We start from the raw sequence: 18,697 nt of genomic DNA on the forward strand, positions 1-18,697 counted from the left end.
ACCTTTAGGATGGCATAGTTCTTAGGGATTTTTCTCCTTTTCCACTTTGCTAATAAACTTCTTAACATGCTATTTTTCGAATAATTCTACTATAAAGCAACTAACATGAACTTATTTTATCATATTATGATTGTTAGGAATTTATGAATTTAGCTATTCATAATAGTAAATGAATATACCTGTTCTGGTAGTTTTGATAACTCTAAGCTTTGTTCCTCCATAGATTTTTCCATTGAAATATACCTATTTTTTAAATAATCAAATTATTTGTTGTAGACAAGAGAGAGTTTTTTGCTTCAACGCATGAAGGCTTGTCTTTCTTTCTGCCTTCGATGCCTTTTATTTATAATCTGAAACTTTACAAAAGTTTTCCTTCCTCATTTTACACGTTTCTAAAACTTTACAAAAGGTCTTCAAAAATTATCTACCTAACCTAATTTACTATACAAAAGTCTTCTAAAAAGACAAAAACTAATTAAAGTCTTGACTAATAATAGTCAAAAACCTATACAATTCTAATAATTTACGTAAAGAAAATTGTGAAAGTTTGTTACATGTCGCTTTCACAATTTAATGGCTTGTCTTTTATCTCCATTATTGTTTCCGCTGATATCTTTTTCTTGTCGTATCTGCTGCTTTTTTATCTTCTTTCCAGCTGGCATGCTTATCTTCTTGATTTTTTATTTTATTCTAGCCTAACTTCTGGGATAATATTATCTTCTCCATTACATCTCGAACATTGATGATCTGGATATTTGTGTCCAATTATCTTGCAATATCTTATCAATAATCCATCTGAAATAAATCCTCTCTTAATTACTCTTGCAGTAGATTGTTTTTTGGGTTAAGTAATGTCATTATTCATTGTCTAACTTCTTCCATATCTGTTTGTCGTAGTTCTTTTGAATTTGAATAAATCATCTGATGGTCTCTTGAATAATAACTCCATATTCAGTTTCCATTGGTATAATTGTTTGCTAGTTCTTGAATAATTGTGGCTAGTCCAATAAGTCGTTTGTTTGCATAAAAATCAGGTATCTCGATTCTGAGTATCTCTGGTTGTTGTACAATATCTTCTGGTATAATCATATCTCTGGTTAATCCTATTTTACAACTTGTATAACTGGTTTTATCTCGTCGTATAATATCTCTGCTGGTGCAGTATAACACTTTATATAAAATAGATTTCCTTTGATTACTCTTTTATAGGTGTTGAATATTTTTTGTAATTCTTCCATAGCTGATAGTTCTTCTCCATCTTGGGAGTATCTGGTATTTAATAATCCATAATCAAAACAAGTTTTTATTCTTAAGAAGAGCTTTAATATGATATGAAAATATATGTATTAATGAAGATGGTAGTAGAAGCATATTACAGTAGATATTATACGCCTATGATAGATACAGGAGCAGAAGCTAATTTATGTAGATATAATTGTTTACCAGAAAGTAAATGGGATCAATTAAAAACACCAATAATAGTTAAAGAATTTAATAACGAAGGAGGCTTAATTACTTATAAAGCTAAGAATGTAAAAACACAAGTATGAGATAAAATATTAACAATAGAAGAAATCTATAATTATGAGCTAACATCAAAAGATATACTTTTAGGAATGCCGTTTTTAGATAAATTATACCCACATATAATAACTAGAACGGATTGGTGGTTTACAACACCATGTAAACAGAAAGTAAGAGCAAAAAAAGTTACTAATAAAATAAGAAAGAAAACTGATTGGATAGAAGGAAGTGAAAAAATTACACAAAAATTAGAAAATATAAAAAATACTTAAGATATCGTATTTTCAATAAATAAAAAGGAAATAACTATATTTTCAATAAATAAGATAGAAATAATTAAGAAAAAATTAGAATAATTATATAGTAAAGACCCATTAAAAGGATGGGAAAAACATAAAATTACTATAAAAATTGAATTAATAGATAAAAATAGCATAATAATTCAAAAACCATTAACATATAATTTTGACGATCTAAAAGAATTTAAAATGCATATAGATGAATTATTAGAAAAACAATATATACAAAAAACTAATAGTAAACACAATAGTCGAGCATTTATAGTAAATAAACATAGTGAACAAAAAAGAGGTAAAAGTAGAATGGTTATTGATTATAGAAATTTAAATGCAAAAACTATGACATATAATTATCCAATACCAAACAAGATTTTAAAAATAAGACATATACAAGGATATAACTACTTTAGTAAATTTGATTGTAAATCAGGATTTTACCATTTAAAGTTAGAAGAAGAATCTAAGGAATTAACCGCATTTATTGTACCACAAGTATTTTATGAATGGAATGTACTACCATTTGGATATAAAAATGCACCAGGTAGATATCAACATTTTATGGATAGTTATTTTAAATAATTACCTAATTGTATAGTATATATAGATGATATACTATTATATACCAAAAAATCAAAGAAGAACATTTAAAATTATTAGAATAATTTACAGATATAATAGAAAAATCGGGAATAAGTTTAAGTGAAAAGAAAGTTGAAATTATGAAAAACCAGATAGAATTTTTAGGAATACAAATACATAAAAGTGGAGTAAAAATGCAACAACATATAGTACAAAAAATAATAAATTCGAAAGAAGAATTAGATACAAAAAAGAAATTACAATCATTTTTGGGATTAGTAAACCAAGTAAGGGAATATATACCAAAATTAGCAGAAAATCTAAAGCCTTTACAGAAAAATTTAAAAAGGATATAATGGAGAAGATAATATTATCCCAGAAGTTTGGCTAGAATAAAATAAAAAATCAAGAAGATAAGCATGTCTGCTGGAAAGAAGATAAAAAAGCAGCAGATACGACAAGAAGAAGATATCAGCGAAAACAATAATGGAGATAAAAGACAAGCTATTAAATTATGAAAGCGACATGTAACAAATTTTCACAATTTTCTTTACGTAAATTATTAGAATTGTATAGGTTTGTGACTATTATTAGTCTAGGCTTTAATTAGTTTTTGTCTTTTTAGAAGACTTTTGTAAAGTATAGTAAATTAGGTTAGGTAGATAATTTTTGAAGACTTTTTGTAAAGTTTTAGAAACGTGTAAAATGAGGAAGGAAAACTTTTGTAAAATTTCAGATTATAAATAAAAGGCATCGAAGGCAGAAAGAAAGGCAAACCTTCATACGTTGAAGCAAAAAACTCTCTCTTGTCTACAACAAATAATTTGATTATTTAAAAAATAGGTATATTTCAATGGAAAAATCTATGGAGGAACAAAGCTTAGAGTTATCAAAACTACCAGAACAGGTATATTCATTTACTATTATGACTAGCTAAATTCATAAATTCCTAACAAACATAATATGATAAAATAAGTTCATGTTAGTTGCTTTATAGTAGAATTATTCGAAAAATAGCATGTTAAGAAGTTTATTAGCAAAGTGGAAAAGGAGAAAAATCCCTAAGAACTATGCCATCCTAAAGGTGAAACCGGTGACACAAGAAAGCCGTGATAGGGTAGTAACCAGAGTAGAGACGCTGTTTAAGGGAAAAGTATCCAGATTACCATGCTAATAGTGACCGAAGAATATGTTATTTAAGAATAATCTAGTATATAGCAAATCTAAAGTGATCATATTTTGTTATGTGCATGATTGAAGGGAATATTTTGAAAAAGCATCATATGAAAAATGAATTCTAATTTATCTGACGAAATGGTAGATAAATTTAAAATACTTGTTTTGTATGTACTTAAGGATATAGAAATTGTAGATATTAGAAAAATAATGTTGGAAAAAATATTTGATAAATATTTTATGACTAGAATAAATTATATACTACACTTACCTAACTACTCTTACAAATACCTACATACCAAACCTACATATCAACCATGATAAATTATATATATATTTAGAATTTTGGAAAATGGATATGAAAAATATACAATCAACAGAAAAACAAATGAAAACAAATTTAGATGAATATATGAGGACTAAAGATATAAAATGTATACAATTTCTTAGTAAAAATACAGAAGAATTAATAAGAATAAAACAAACAACTAAAAAATATTATAATAAAGTATTTAACCAATTTTAAATGACAGATAATCTTAAAATATTAATTTTATTTATACATATTAAGAGAATAATATTAGACTATAAAATTGAAATTATAGATTGGATAGAACAGTTATACTTGGATAATTACCCAGATGGATATTATTTAGATTAAGAAATGTTAGAATATATTAGAAAAACTAGAGAAAATCAAGATAATCTAAATGAAGAAATTAATTATAGAAACCGAATTAGAAAAATAATAGAGAATCTAAAAGAAAAATTAATATGGATAGAAGAAACCCTAGAAAATTTAGGAAAAAGTACATGTGATAGTTTATATAATTTTAAATACTCGCTACAAGAAGAACAACACAAGATAATAAATAGCATTGAAAATCTAGAAGTAGATATACATTACAGTACAATTAGGATAAATTATTATACAGAAATTTGTAAATCTACAGTTACTACAGGATAAAATGGTAGACTATGAATATTTAAAATATTGGAGAGAAAATATGGAAGAAATAATATTATTAAAAAACTTATGAAAGGCAATCTAGTTGGATATTATGAAACAAAAGATATAGAATAGTTAGAATACCTTCAAAATAATATAGAAGAATTACAAAAACTAAGAGAGAAAAATAAAGAATACTATAGTAAAACATTTAATAAATTACCATATAATCACCCCGCAATATATAAATATAGATAAAACTAACATAAATAAACTTAAAATAAAAATAAAAATAAAAATATTTAGAGAAGTTAAGAAATATCCACGCACAAATAAAAATAGATTCATTGAATTTATAATAGATCTATTTTACCACACAAGTTATCCTCACCCCACTACAATTGGTATCAAAATCTATGCTGTTTAAAGTTACAGAAGTAGTATATATTTGGATACTCCTTAAGTAAAACTTTTGCTTAAGATGCATATGAACTTGTAGGGATCTGCATAAAACCCCACATAGAGGTGGTCTATTTTTTTTCCTTTTTTAAAAAGCTAAAAAATATCTTAATCACTAATTTCTATTTTTTTTTAGTAATGACCCTTTTATTATAGAAAAAATTTATTTGGTGCCTTAACACAACTATCACTAGTTAGGTTACGTTTCTCTTTATCTCACAATTTAGTGAATCCAATATTTATCTGTTAGAATTGTGAGTTAAAAAAAGTCTCACATAACTAACGTCAATTGTATGAGAAAAAAAAAAAATCACATAACTAATGTTAGTTGTGTGAAACACATAATATTTTTTTTTTGGTTTCGTCCATTCATCTAATTGCAAAACCCAAAAAGAGGAGAGATATAAAAAGTAAAGAAAGTTGGAATGATTTTTGGAATACAAACAAAATTGTGCGGACTTAACTTGATGGTTAATCGATCACTATAAGTTGCATGATCTTCAAGCATTATATGTACATCTATCAAAGTTATTTTTAAATGTTATAATCTTAATTAAATATGTCAAGTGAAAAGTTAAAATTAATAAATAACAAAAAATAAAAAAATAGGCAATCGTTTAAATTTATATGTGATTGGATTAAGTACTTTATAAGAGAGCAGTTGATTTTTCCACAAAGAACTTTGAAAATTCTCTAATGACAGACAGATTAAGCTTCCTTCTTTTAGTTATTTTCCTAGTTGCCCCAACTGAACATTACTCTAACTCCTATTCCCCATTTGAAAATTTCCAGTTTTTTGTGGAAACAAATTCCCACGTGTTGGAAAACTAAATCAGAGTGCACTCTCAAAACAGTTGGCATATTTGATACTAAGTAGCTGATTGTTAATGAAAATTATTTTCTTTCTTTCGAAAAATTATTTCATTTTAGTGAAAATAAGATACGTTTGATTATGAAAATTTCAAATATAATTTCAGAATTGTATTTGAAAAAGTGAAAACAAGTTTTACTTGTTTTCCTCTTTTTTCACTCATACTTCTCTCACAAAATTTCAAAAAACAACTTTACAACTTTTAATTTATATTCGTGGCCAAACACAACTCCAACTCCAGAAAATTATGATTTTAATTCATGGCCCAAATGGGACCTAAGATTCAAAGTTCTTTGTGGAAAAATCAACTGCTTTCTTCATGATGTGAATGATATACAATGAATCTTAGTAACCCATGGATTATGGTGATGGACCACATGAGACTTAGTTTGAGGGGGAGATTATAGGGTGTGCGAATAATAAGTCCCATTTGATAGCTGAAAGGATTGGCAAGCTAATACATATAAGGTATATAGTCTCTTAACGATATGTGTGTATATATACATTTTAATATTAACATACAAATCATCAATTTAACATCATAAAATTTAGAAGTGTTTCTTTATTTTTTAAACTCTATATTTAATATATATACATAAAATGAAACTAAGAAAATATGATTTTAAGGTAACATCAACACGATCTTGACAGTTATTTACATTAAAAAGATGAAAAACCACCACTATAAATACAGCGCTTTGAAGAATCACAAAACACATACACATTACTAACTCTCCCAAATTGAAATTCTTCAGCATGACTTCCATCTTCCTGTTTCTAACCTTCCTCTTTTTGTTAAGGAAATGGAAGAAATCCAATAACCAAACCAAAAAATTGCCTCCAGGTCCATGGAAACTTCCTTTTATTGGAAGCATGCATCACATGGCTTGTGGAGTTCCACACCGCGTCCTTAGAGATTTAGCCAAAAATATGAACCGCTCATGCATCTTTAGCTTGGTGAAGTTTCTGCAGTTGTTGTTACTTCTTCTGAGACTGCTAAACAAGTACTGAAAACTCATGACCTCGCTTTCGCATCTAGGCCTAGACTCTTGGCCTTTGACATTATCTGTTATGATAGGAAGGACATCGCCTTTAGCCCCTGTGGTGAGTGTTAGACGTTTTAGCTAATATCTTTTCACTATATATATTTGGATTTTACTTTTTCTTAAAGGACAAACGTACATTTTCCATGATTGCTTTTACTTTCCCAATACCTTCCTAATAAATGAGGATCCTTCCTTCTAAATCAATGGTATTCACAACATAATCCTTGAAGGCGTCTTGTTTAAGAAGAGATGTAAATTTGAATTTTCTCGATTATTAATCGACCAAATTAACCATATTACATTGTTATGTCTCTTTTGATGTATTTCAAATTTTCAATTTCATTGTCTTATTTATCGTCATTCAATATTTGTTTTGTTAGGTTGACTTCTGATAATTTTTACCCTACAGGTGAATACTGGAGACAAATGCATAAAATTTGTATCATGGAAGTATTGAGTGCAAAGAATGTGCGATCGTTTAGCTCGATCAGACATGATGAAGTTGTTCGTCTCATTGACTCTGTCCAGTCATCTTCATCACTTGGTGATCTAGTTAATTTTACAAAAAAGATTATGTAATACCCCACAAAATTGTGTGTCAAATTCATCTCGTAAAGCTCCATGAAAGATCCCAAGACTTAGAAAAATTTTGCTAAGTGTTCAAGATTCAGCACTTAGTCTTAATTTAGACCTCCAAACTTTGGGGATTTATTTGGCGACCTTCCCGACATCCATTTTTCAATTTTCAAGTTACGTTACGATCGGGAAAGATCGTAGTATATCCCGGGTGAGTTTAGAAATTTTTTAAGTTGCATAAGGGAACGTTTGGGTGCCCAAAAAGGAAGCCCCGGGCGATTAGCCCGCGCCGCCTGCTAACTCCAGTGCTTGCCCAGTTTTTTTCCAGTATTTCAGGGTCAACTTCAAACGATTATAAATAATTGTATATAATGAACTGTGAGAGCTTCTATATATCAAATGAAAGCCATGAGAGTATTCTTTCCAATCCAATTGGTTTCATCCAATTTGGACATCTGAGTAAAAAGTTATGATCAATTTACTTCAGCCTGTCAGACAGTCAATAGAGGGACAACTGCATCTTTTTCTCTTTTCTTAAGGGCATTTTGGTCATCTCCCACCCAATATACCCATAAACACGAAATCAACCCTATTTTCAACCAAAATACACTCTTTTCTTCCATTTTCTCTCAAGAACAAGAAGATGGTTTTCAATTAAGGATTTAATTTCAAGAATCTTTCCATCAATCTTCCAAGAATCACGAACTAAGGTATGCGTAGTGTTCATTCATGGAATCCTTTCATCCATGAAGCTCAAGAATCAAGTTTTAAATTATGTATTGTGAATACTTTATTGTAGTATGATTATGTTCATGTTGATGGTTGTTGTATGGTTTCAAGTTGGGATTTTTATGTATTTTCATGAAGCTATGTTAGTATGTAAGTTAAAATCTATGAAATTAGTTGTTTATGATATTTATATTGTTGGATGTTGATAATCAAGTTGTTGATGTTGAATGATTCCCAAGTTGGAATCTTTATGTGTTATTATGAATCTATGACACCATGTAAGTTAAAAACATGTAAAACTTGGTTGTTCATGATGTAAAATGTTATGGTTTCACATATGCCTAAATTGTGCATGCAAGGTGTTCGATGAAATTCCTGGAATAATAATAATAATAATAATGTTTTCATGACTTAAGAGTACCAAGTAACAAGTCCATTCTCTATACTTTATGATTCTACATGAATTCCATGTTATTGATGTATTGTGGTGGTGATATGTAGTGAACATGATGTTGAAGTTAAGAAAGTACTTCCATGTTGAATGTATCCCCTCCCACGTATGAAATGTTGAGAACCATGTGTAGTATTGAATCCCCTAATTATGATATTGTGAATTGTGGACTCTATTCCTATGAACAAGTCAGTCATATGTGTCAGTTTCTTTCCATCGAGTCCTGGGGGTACTTGTACTCGAAAAATATAGTTGTGTACCTAGAGCCATGTTATGTTGTCACGATATCCTCAGTCAAGCCATGCTCAGTAGGATTGAGTCAGTCATGTGACTCAGGAAATCTCAGTAATCTCTGAACTCAGTCAGTTACCAGACATCAGTAGTAATTCCATTAGTCAATGAAAGCTCAGTAAACTCAGTACCAGTCCAGTTCTACTCAGTACTCAGTAACTTTAGTTCTCTCAGTCAGTCCTCAGATCTCAGTATTCCGTCAGTCAATGGAACTCATTAAATTTAGCTTAGCTCAGCTAAGCAACACTATCAGTCCAGTTAATTAGTTCAGTTAATCAGTTCAGTCAGTCATGCTCAGTGTCTATTCAGATGGGAGTAGAGGTTGGCACCGAGTGAACCCAAGGATGGGAACACACACTGTCAGATAAGCGTGTGATTCTTAGCAGTCATCCTTGCATTCCAAAACTATATAGCCAGCATAGGTTGAGACATCAATACTACCATCTTGAAGGTTGATGAGGCGGACATCCGCCGTTCTCTTTTGGGGACATTGCCAGATTTGAGGGTTACTCACAGCTTGTCTTTATCCGTGGCACGGTATTGACACCCTTCCAATCAGGGCAAGGATTGGACCCTAGTTCAGCTACATTAGCATACATGGGGCATGTCGGTTAAACTACTACCTCCCATAATTTCAGTCATTCAATCTCAGTAAAAGAACTCAGATAGTTCTTCAGAATATCAAGACTGTCAGATACAGTCAACTCAGATATAGTCCGAAACTCAGATAGTTCCATCAGATTTAGGGCTGTCAGCTACAGTCACCCATGTTATCAGTATCCAGTATCAAGGCTATCAGATATAGTCACTCATTTTATCAGCTATATCAGCTATCAGAAATCATTTGCCAGTCATATTAGATTTCAGTAAACTTATGCTATCAGTACTCAGTTTCAGGACTATCAGTACAGTCAATTAGACCAGTCCTTCATAGTCAGGACTGCCATAAACAATCATTCCTTTATTAGTAATAAAGTATCAGTCTCCTAGTATTCAGTAATATAATGTCATTTCCTTACTAATTAGTGATTCATAGATCAATATCAATAAACACAACCATTTAGTATCTCGAAACCAGTAAACTCATGTTGTTAGTATTCAGACTCAATAGTCAGTATCATCACGAGTTCAGTAGTAGTTACTTATATATGTATGTGTTCTCCCGTTCATATCAGTCAGCATTGCTCATGCATACAAACCCTTTGCATTTAGCCTACCTCACTCGTATACTCAGTACTCTCAGTTGTACTGACTCATTTACGCTATGGTGATTTCTTTTATGTTACACCATAGGTTAGATACACAATTTCCAGACCAGCAGTAGCAGTAGCATCTTAGCTGTCAGAGTTCCATCAGCGAGTCCTCGTCTCTCGAGGGCATGATCATTACTTATGTTATGGTTTATTTCAGTTCAGTTTTGCTAGTCGAAGTTAGTTGGGGATATGTCTCATCAAATCCCTATTCAGACTGTCATGTTAGAGGCTTTTCAGACTAGTATGTTCAGACTTCAGATAGTATTACAGTTGTTTTGGGTATTCTATACCCCACTCTCATGTTATAATTATTCTATTTTGAACCTTATAGCCTTAAAGTATTACGTATTCTGTATTTATGTTCTATATTATGTAGTGTACAGGTGTAGATATCAGCCATGGGTTAGCTTGTGGTCCCTCGGGGTCATGGGTTATTTTGTGGTCCCTCAGGGTCATGGGCACCGTGTAGCATTTCGGTTCAGCAAATTGAGGTGTTACAAACTTGGTATCAGAGCCTAAGGTTCAATAGTATCCTAAGAAGTCTGAAAGCTGTATCTAGTAGTCTTGTACATGCGTGTATTGTGCACCACACTTATGTGCAGGAGGTTATGAGGTGTTTAAGAAACAGTTTCCTTTCTTTCATGTCTCATATCGTCCTAAAGAAAGGTTTTCTAAGAAAACTCATATAGATTCTCATCATGCTCCACGCATGTCAACTCCACCTTACTTTCAAGGTAACAGAAATAGTAAACTCAAGGTCCTAAAGACAGGGCTTTCTCAGACAGTCCTAACCGTCAGTTATGGGATTTGCTACAGACTCGGCAATGCCTTATCAGTCCAGTTCTATTCCAAAGTTATATGGATTTCCTTCATGATTATGAGAACTCCTTCTCACACCCAAATCTAGATATGCTATCAGATCCCTTCTCAGAATTCTATGATAGCATAGACCTAGAGTTAGAAGCTTGAACTCAGAATCTTAGCAGTAGTAGAGTTGGGATAGAATTATTCAGATTTATTAGATCATGTATTCATAGGGATAGTTATACCAATTAGTAGGCTTGAACAGTGCAAGCAAGAATGTAAATCTATTAACTTGAAATTAGGTATGAAAGTGTGGATGTGATGTTAGTAGTATATGAGGAAACCACATTAGATGATGTGTTTAGTTAGACAAGTAGGTGTCGAACAGAATGTAAGTATGTGATAGTAGATTAAGTAACCAAGTCAGGCTCTCAAATTCTAGTGATAGTGCCAGTATGAATAGAAAGAAGTAAGGGCAGACGATTCCCGACCCATTTTTATCTCAGTGTAGAGTTTTGCACCTCAGCTATCACGAAACCCACTCAAGAGTTGCATGTCAACTCTATTTCCGTTCCCAGCATAAGGAGTCCCAGTTTACTCTGTAGTACGAATCATATTTCATGAACACAACTTACTTTCATGCACTTTTCACAGGATTATGTGCGCCTTCAGTTCCCAGCATAAGGGGTTCAGTTCCAGCTCCCTCAGTGTTACGAATCATGTCCCACGAATGCAGAAACTCCAAACTCAGGTCATGCAGCTCATGACTCATGTACACGTGTCACGCTTTACAGTATACTCAATTTTTATGAATTATGCTTTGCCTCTATAGATCAAATAAATTAAGATTATGTCATGTACACTCTCATTTCATACCTTTTTGGTAAAAAAAACATGTTGTTGATATTCTATTTCTCAAAGTTTCAGTCATGTTTCAAGATCAGCTAGTATTCATTCATACTTCAGGTCCTCCTGATTTAATCTTTCAGAAACCTCTCCTTGTGAAACAGTGTAGTGATGATGAAGGAGAGTAAATGTTTTATGTTAAGAAAAGATTGTTGCATGCTTGTTTTACATGAGGGTGTAGTTATGCAGATAGGTTTGAACGTCATGTTAGTATGCAAGAAATTGGCTAACAAGGGGTTGTACATAGAAGTTGTGAAAGTGCAGAGTATGATTGTATGTTCAGATCCTTGACTTATGTCAGGATTCCTCACGTAACTATCAACAATTCAGTTACCAGTTACTCAACTATTAGTGCTTCAGTATCTCAGTCTATAGAATACTTAGTCCTCGTGATCCATGTTACGCTCCTAATGATCACATAAATTCATAATGTTTCATGCATACTCTCAGTTTAGATTCCTCAGTGAATCCATGGGGTCTATGTTCCATCCCCGAGTCCTCAGATACAGTGTCAGTTCAGTAATTGATATTCAGTAAAGGACTCAGACGGTCCTATAAGACTATGACTATCAGTAATCAGTTACTCAACCATCAAGATTCAGTACTTCAGTATCAGTCTAAACTTTAGTTATCAGTATTCAATATTCGAACCCAGCACCAGTATGGGTTCCAGTTATAGCATTAGTTAAGATGTCAGCTTCAGATCAGTGCTCAGCTCAGAAACTCAGTTTGGTTTCAAACTTGCTTGACCACAGCGTACAGTTATTAGCTACTCAGTTATAGGTATTTGCATACCTCAGTCTATGGAATGTTTCAAACTCATGTAATGCGCTTGGTCCTGCATTTTCAAACAATATAGCTTTCAAGAAACCTATGTTCAGTTACCTCATGTTACTCTGTCAGTCCCTTCTTATACCTATGATACTCTACGGCCTCAGCCTAGCTATTCAGATTAATTACAATTCAGTCTTTCATACCCAGTATTCAGCTAATAGCCTTCAGTTAATCAGATAAGTTAGTGTATTTATGCATTCATGTTCAGCTCAGTTCATGCATCATATCTCAGTTTTAGATCTCAGATATTCAGTCACGACTCAATTTGTAAGTGCCTTGTGCATTGCCTCAGTTTGTCTCAGTATCTCAGTCAAGTAAGCATTCTTCAAGGGACATAGTGTCCCAAGGGGAAGATACATTATTGCCCCCGAGCTTTCATGATTTAAACATGTCATTTTCTTTGATGAATCTATCTTGGAGGAAGGGTTACTTATGAGCCAACCTTCTAACTCCAAAACTCAGCAGTAAGCCATGTACTTAATGGCTCAGTTTAATCCATGATACGATACTCCATCCATGTCATGCATTGTAGACTCAGTTCAGTTCATGTATCATGTTCCAGGCTTAGTTACGTCCTCATGTTCCCGCTCTTCCATATTAAGTAATTGATCTCAGACTCATCGGTATTTTCAGTTCAAGGTAACAGTCTTTCTTGAACTTACTCGTTCTTATGTTCAGATTTTAGTACCAAACTTAGTATTTAGTTCCATGCCCAATTTTTAGTTCAAACTTGGTATCTTTTACCATTGCATGTTCAGTAGCATGTTCACGAGCCAGTTCAGTCATATATTCACATATCAGATATGCGTGATCAGCTTATCAGTGCTTTCAGTCATGCATTCACGTATCATGTCGGACATATAATCATGCATCAGATATACATGGATTCAGCTTGTCAGTTATGCATTAGATATGCATTCTCATTTTGAGAAACTCAGTTCATCAGAGCACGTAGTCCTTCATTTATAAACCAGTATAATATGTTCAGTTTTCAGTCATGTCAGTGATGAACTAATGTCTCAGTAGTGAATGTCTTATATGTACTCTAGTTTATCATTTTTCCCCTCTGAGTCAGTCTCATTCGAGAACGAATGTTCCCAAAGGGAAGATATTGTAATACCCCACAAAATCGTGTGTCAAATTCAGCTCATAAAGATCCATGAAAGATCCCAAGATTTGGAAAAATTTTGCTAAGTGTTCAAGATTCAGTAGTTAGTCTTAATTTAGACCTCCAAACTTTGGGGATTTATTTGGCGACCTTTCCGACATCCATTTTTTAATTTTCAATTTATGTTACGATCGGGAAAGCTCATAGTATATTTCAGGTGAGTTTCAGAATTTTTGGAGTAGCGTAAGGGCATGTTTGGGTGCCCAAAATAGAAGCCCCGGGCGATTAGCCCGCGCCGCCTGCTAACTCCAGTGCTTGCCCAGTTTTTTTTTCCAGTATTTTAGGGTCAACTTCAAACAATCATAACTCCATGAATATAATAAACTGTGAGAGATTCTATATATCAAATGAAATCTATGAGAGTATTCTTTCCAATGCAATTAGTTTTATCCAATTTGGGCATCTGAGTAAAAATTTATGATCAATTTACTTCAGCCTGTCAGACATTCAACAGAGGGACAACTGCATCTTTTTCTCTTTTCTTAAGGGCATTTTGGTCATCTCCCACCCCATATATACCCATAAACACAGAATCAACCCCATTTTCAACCAAAATACACTCCTTTTTTTTTTTTTTCTATTTTCTCTCAAGAAACAAGAAGATGGTTTTCAATTGGGGATTTAATTTCAAGAATCTTTCCATCAATCTTCTAAGAATCACGAACTAAGGTATGCGTAGTGTTCATCCATGGATTCCTTTCATCCATGGAGCTCAAGAATCAAGTTTTAAATTATGTATTGTGAATACTTTGTTGTGGTATGATTATGTTCATGTTGATGGTTGTTGTATGATTTCAAGTTAGAATTTTTAAGTATTTTCATGAAGCTATGTTAGTATGTAAGTTGAAATCTATAAAATTAGTTATTTATGATATCTATATTGTTGGATGTTGATAATCAAGTTATTGATGTTGAATGATTCCCAAGTTGGAATCTTTATGTGTTATTATGAATCTATGATACCATGTGAGTTGAAAACATGTAAAACTTGGTTGTTCATGATGTAAAATATTATGGTTTCACTTATGCCTAAATTGTGCATACAAGGTGTTCGATGAAATTCCTAGAATAATAATAATCATGTTTTCATGACTTAAGAGTACCAAGTAACAAGTCCATGCTCTATGCTTTATGATTCTACATGAATTCCATGTTATTGATGTATTGTGGTGGTGATATGTAGTGAACATGATGTTGAAGTTAAGAAAGTACTTCCATGTTGAATGTATCCCCTCCCACGTATGAAATGTTGAGAACCATGTGTAGTATTGAATCCCCTACTTATGATATTGTGAATTGTGGACTCTATTTCTATGAACAAGTCATTCATGTGTGTCAGTTTCTTTCCATCGAGTCTTAGGGGTACTTGTACCTGAAAAATATAGTTGTGTGCCTAGAGCCATGTCATGTTGTCATAATATCCTCAGTCAAGCCATGCTCAGTAGGATTGAGTCAGTCATGTGACTCAAGAAATCTCAGTAATCTCTGAACTCAGTCAGTTACCAGACATCAGTAGTAATTTCATTAGTCAATGAAAGTTCAGTAAACTCAATACCAGTCCAGTTCTACTCAGTACTCAGTAACTTTAGTTCTCTCAGTCAGTCCTCAGATCTCAGTAGTATTTCGTCAGTCAACGAAACTCATTAAATTTAGCTTAGCTCAGCTAAGCAACACTATCAGTCTAGTTAATCAGTTCAGTTAATCAGTTCAGTCAGTCATGCTCAGTGTCTATTCAGATGGGAGTAGAAGTTAGCACCGAGTGAACCCAAGGATGGGAACATACACTGTCAGATGAGGGTGTGATTTTTAGTAGTCATCCTTGTATTCCAGAACTATATAGCCAGCATAGGTTGAGACATCAACACTGCCAGCTTGAGGATTGATGAGGCAGATATCCATCGTTCTCTTTTGGGGACACTGCCATATTTGAGGGTCACTCACAGCTTGTCTTTACCCGTGGCACGGTATTGAAACCCTTCCAATCAGGGCAAAGATTGGACTCCAGTTCAGCTATATTAGCATACATGGGGCATGTTGGTAAAAGAACTCAGATAGTTCTTCAGAATATCAAGACTGTCAGATATAGTCAACTCAGATAAGTACAGAACTTAGATAGTTCTATCAGATTTAGGGCTATCACCTACAGTCACTCATGTTATCAGTATCCAGTATCAAGGCTATCAGATATAGTCACTCATGTTATTATCTATATCAACTATCAAAAATCATTTTCCGGTCATATTAGATTTCATTGAACTCATGCTATCAGTACTCAATTTCAGGACTGTCAGATACAGTCAATTAGACCAGTCCTTCATAATCAGGACTGCCATAAACAATCATTTCTTTATCAGTAATAAAGTATCAGTCTCCTACTATTCAGTAATATAGTATTGGTTCCTTACTTATTAGTGATTCACAGATCAATATCAGTAAACGCAGTCATTTAGTATCTCGGAACCGGTAAACTCATGTTGTCAGTATTCAGACTCAGTAGTCAGTATTGTCACGAGTTCAGTAGCAGTTACTTGTGTATGTATATGTTCTCCCATTCACATCAGTCAGCATTGTTCATGCATTCAAACCCTTTGCATTAGCCTAGCTCACTCGTATACTCAATACTCTCAATTGTACTGACGTATTCGCGCTATGGTGCTTTCTTTTATGTTACACCATAGGTTCAGATACATGATTTCCAGACCAGTAGTAGTAGTAGTATCTTAGCTGTCAGAGTTCCAGCAGTGAGTTATCATCTCTCGAGGGCATGATCATTACTTATGTTATGGTTTATTTCAGTTCAGTTTTGCTAGTCGGAGTTAGTTGGGGACATGTCCCATCAACTCCCTATTCAGATAGTCATGTTAGAGGCTTTTTAGACTAGTATGTCCAGACTTCAGATAGTATTACAGTTGTTTTGGGTATTCTATACCCTACTCTCATGTTATGATTATTCCGTTTTGAACCTTATAGCCTTATAGTATTACACATTTATGTTTTATATTATGCAGTGTACAGGTACAGATATCAACCATGGGTTAGCTTGTGGTCCCTCAGGGTCATGGGCACCATGTAGAGTTCTGGTTCAGCAAATTAGGGTGTTACAGATTATTTGGTTCACGAGCTCTATGACATGTAGATCAGCATTTGGGAAAGTACTGAAGGAGCAAGACATGTTTATTAAACTAATGAGAGAAGTGCTACGCTTAGAAGGAGGCTCTGATGTGGCTGACATTTTCCCTTCGTACAAGTTTCTTCATGTTTTCAGTGGAGCTAAGAAAAAACTTCTTGATGCCCACCGTAAGGTATATTCAATTTTTGAGGATGTCATTAACGAGCACAAGAAGAATATTTCAACTCATAAGAGTGATGATGCATTAAGAGATGAAGACCTAATTGATGTCCTACTAAGACTTATGAAGAATGGAACTCTTCAACTTTCCATCACCAACAGCCATATCAAAGCTGTTGTTTTTGTAAGTATTAAATTCTATGCTTGTTCTTTCTTGTTTAACCATGTAGCACTTCCATATCAAAGCTGTTATTATTGAAATATCAATAGTTGAGTGACGTACTTTTGGAGTATAAAACAAATCTTAGTGACTTTCTAAGATAACTAGTATTAGTTGAGTGACCATATACGATATCATCTCAAAAGTCTGGTGTAAAAGTCGGTCTGTTAAAAAAGTTAATTAGATGAGGAAAGAGCATGTGCAATAGTCAAATTATGGAATGTAGATGGCTAGCAAACTGTTTAATTTAATAGCTTGGCTATAAATTACAGGACATGTTTACAGCCGAAACAGAAACTTCATCAACAACAATTGTATGGGCTATGGTTGAAATGTTGAAAAATCCAAGAAGATTCACCAAAGCTCATGCAGAAGTTCGAGACGCATTTAGAGACAACATAACGTTCAATATAAATGATGTGGAGGAGCTGAAATACTTAAAAGTTAGTCATTAAAGAAGCTTTGCGGCTTCACCCACCAGCTCCACTTTTGGCCCCAAGAGAATGTAGGGAAGAGACATACAGAAATGGCTATACTATTCCCGTGAAGACCAAAGTCATGGTCAATGTTTGGGCATTGGGAAGAGATCCTAAAAATCGGGATGATGCAGAAAGCTTTATTCCAGAGAGATTTGAGCAGTGTTCTGTGGACTTTCTTGGTAATAATTTTGAATATCTTCCCTTTGGTGGTGGGAGGAGGATTTGTCCCGGAATATCATTTGGTTTAGCTAATGTTTATTTGCCGTTGGCTAAATTGCTTTATCACTTCGATTGGAAACTCCCTACTGGAATAGAGCCAAGAGACTTGGACTTGACCGAATCAGATGGAATTGCTGTCGGTAGAAAAAAACGACCTTTACTTGATTGCCACTCCTTATAAACCTTAGCTGGCATCAACATTTTAAAGTTCATATATTATCCGGTACTCTTCTGGCATCTTTCTTCTGGTGTTTTAGGTTTACCGGTTTCTAGTGGATGTATCTTTTATCAAATAAGAACGTATCGTTCAATGTAACAGAACTACTATGAGTACAAGTATTTCCCCTCCCCCTAATCCTTCCGGCAGACTTTTGCTGCCACTCATATGTACTGATGCATATTAAGTACTCCATTTAAAAAAGAATGACCTACTTTGACTTGACACAAGTTTTAATAAAATAAAGAAGACTTTTGAATCTTGCGGCCTTAAATTAAAGTTATGTCAAATGTACCAAAATGTCCTTTAATCTTGTGGTCCTAAACATGCCACGTAGAAAGTTGAAATTAAAGTATTG

The 18,697-nt window shown here is 33.2% G+C and overlaps 1 pseudogene; it reads left to right on the forward strand.

Moving 5' to 3' along the window:
• Window positions 1–6,600: 6,600 nt before the first annotated feature.
• LOC107849447 lies at window positions 6,601–18,310 on the forward strand (annotated as a pseudogene).
• The last annotated feature ends 387 nt before the right edge of the window (window positions 18,311–18,697 follow it).

The sequence above is a fragment of the Capsicum annuum genome, chromosome 12, assembly GCF_002878395.1.
Source record: "Capsicum annuum cultivar UCD-10X-F1 chromosome 12, UCD10Xv1.1, whole genome shotgun sequence".
NCBI lineage: Eukaryota > Viridiplantae > Streptophyta > Magnoliopsida > Solanales > Solanaceae > Capsicum > Capsicum annuum.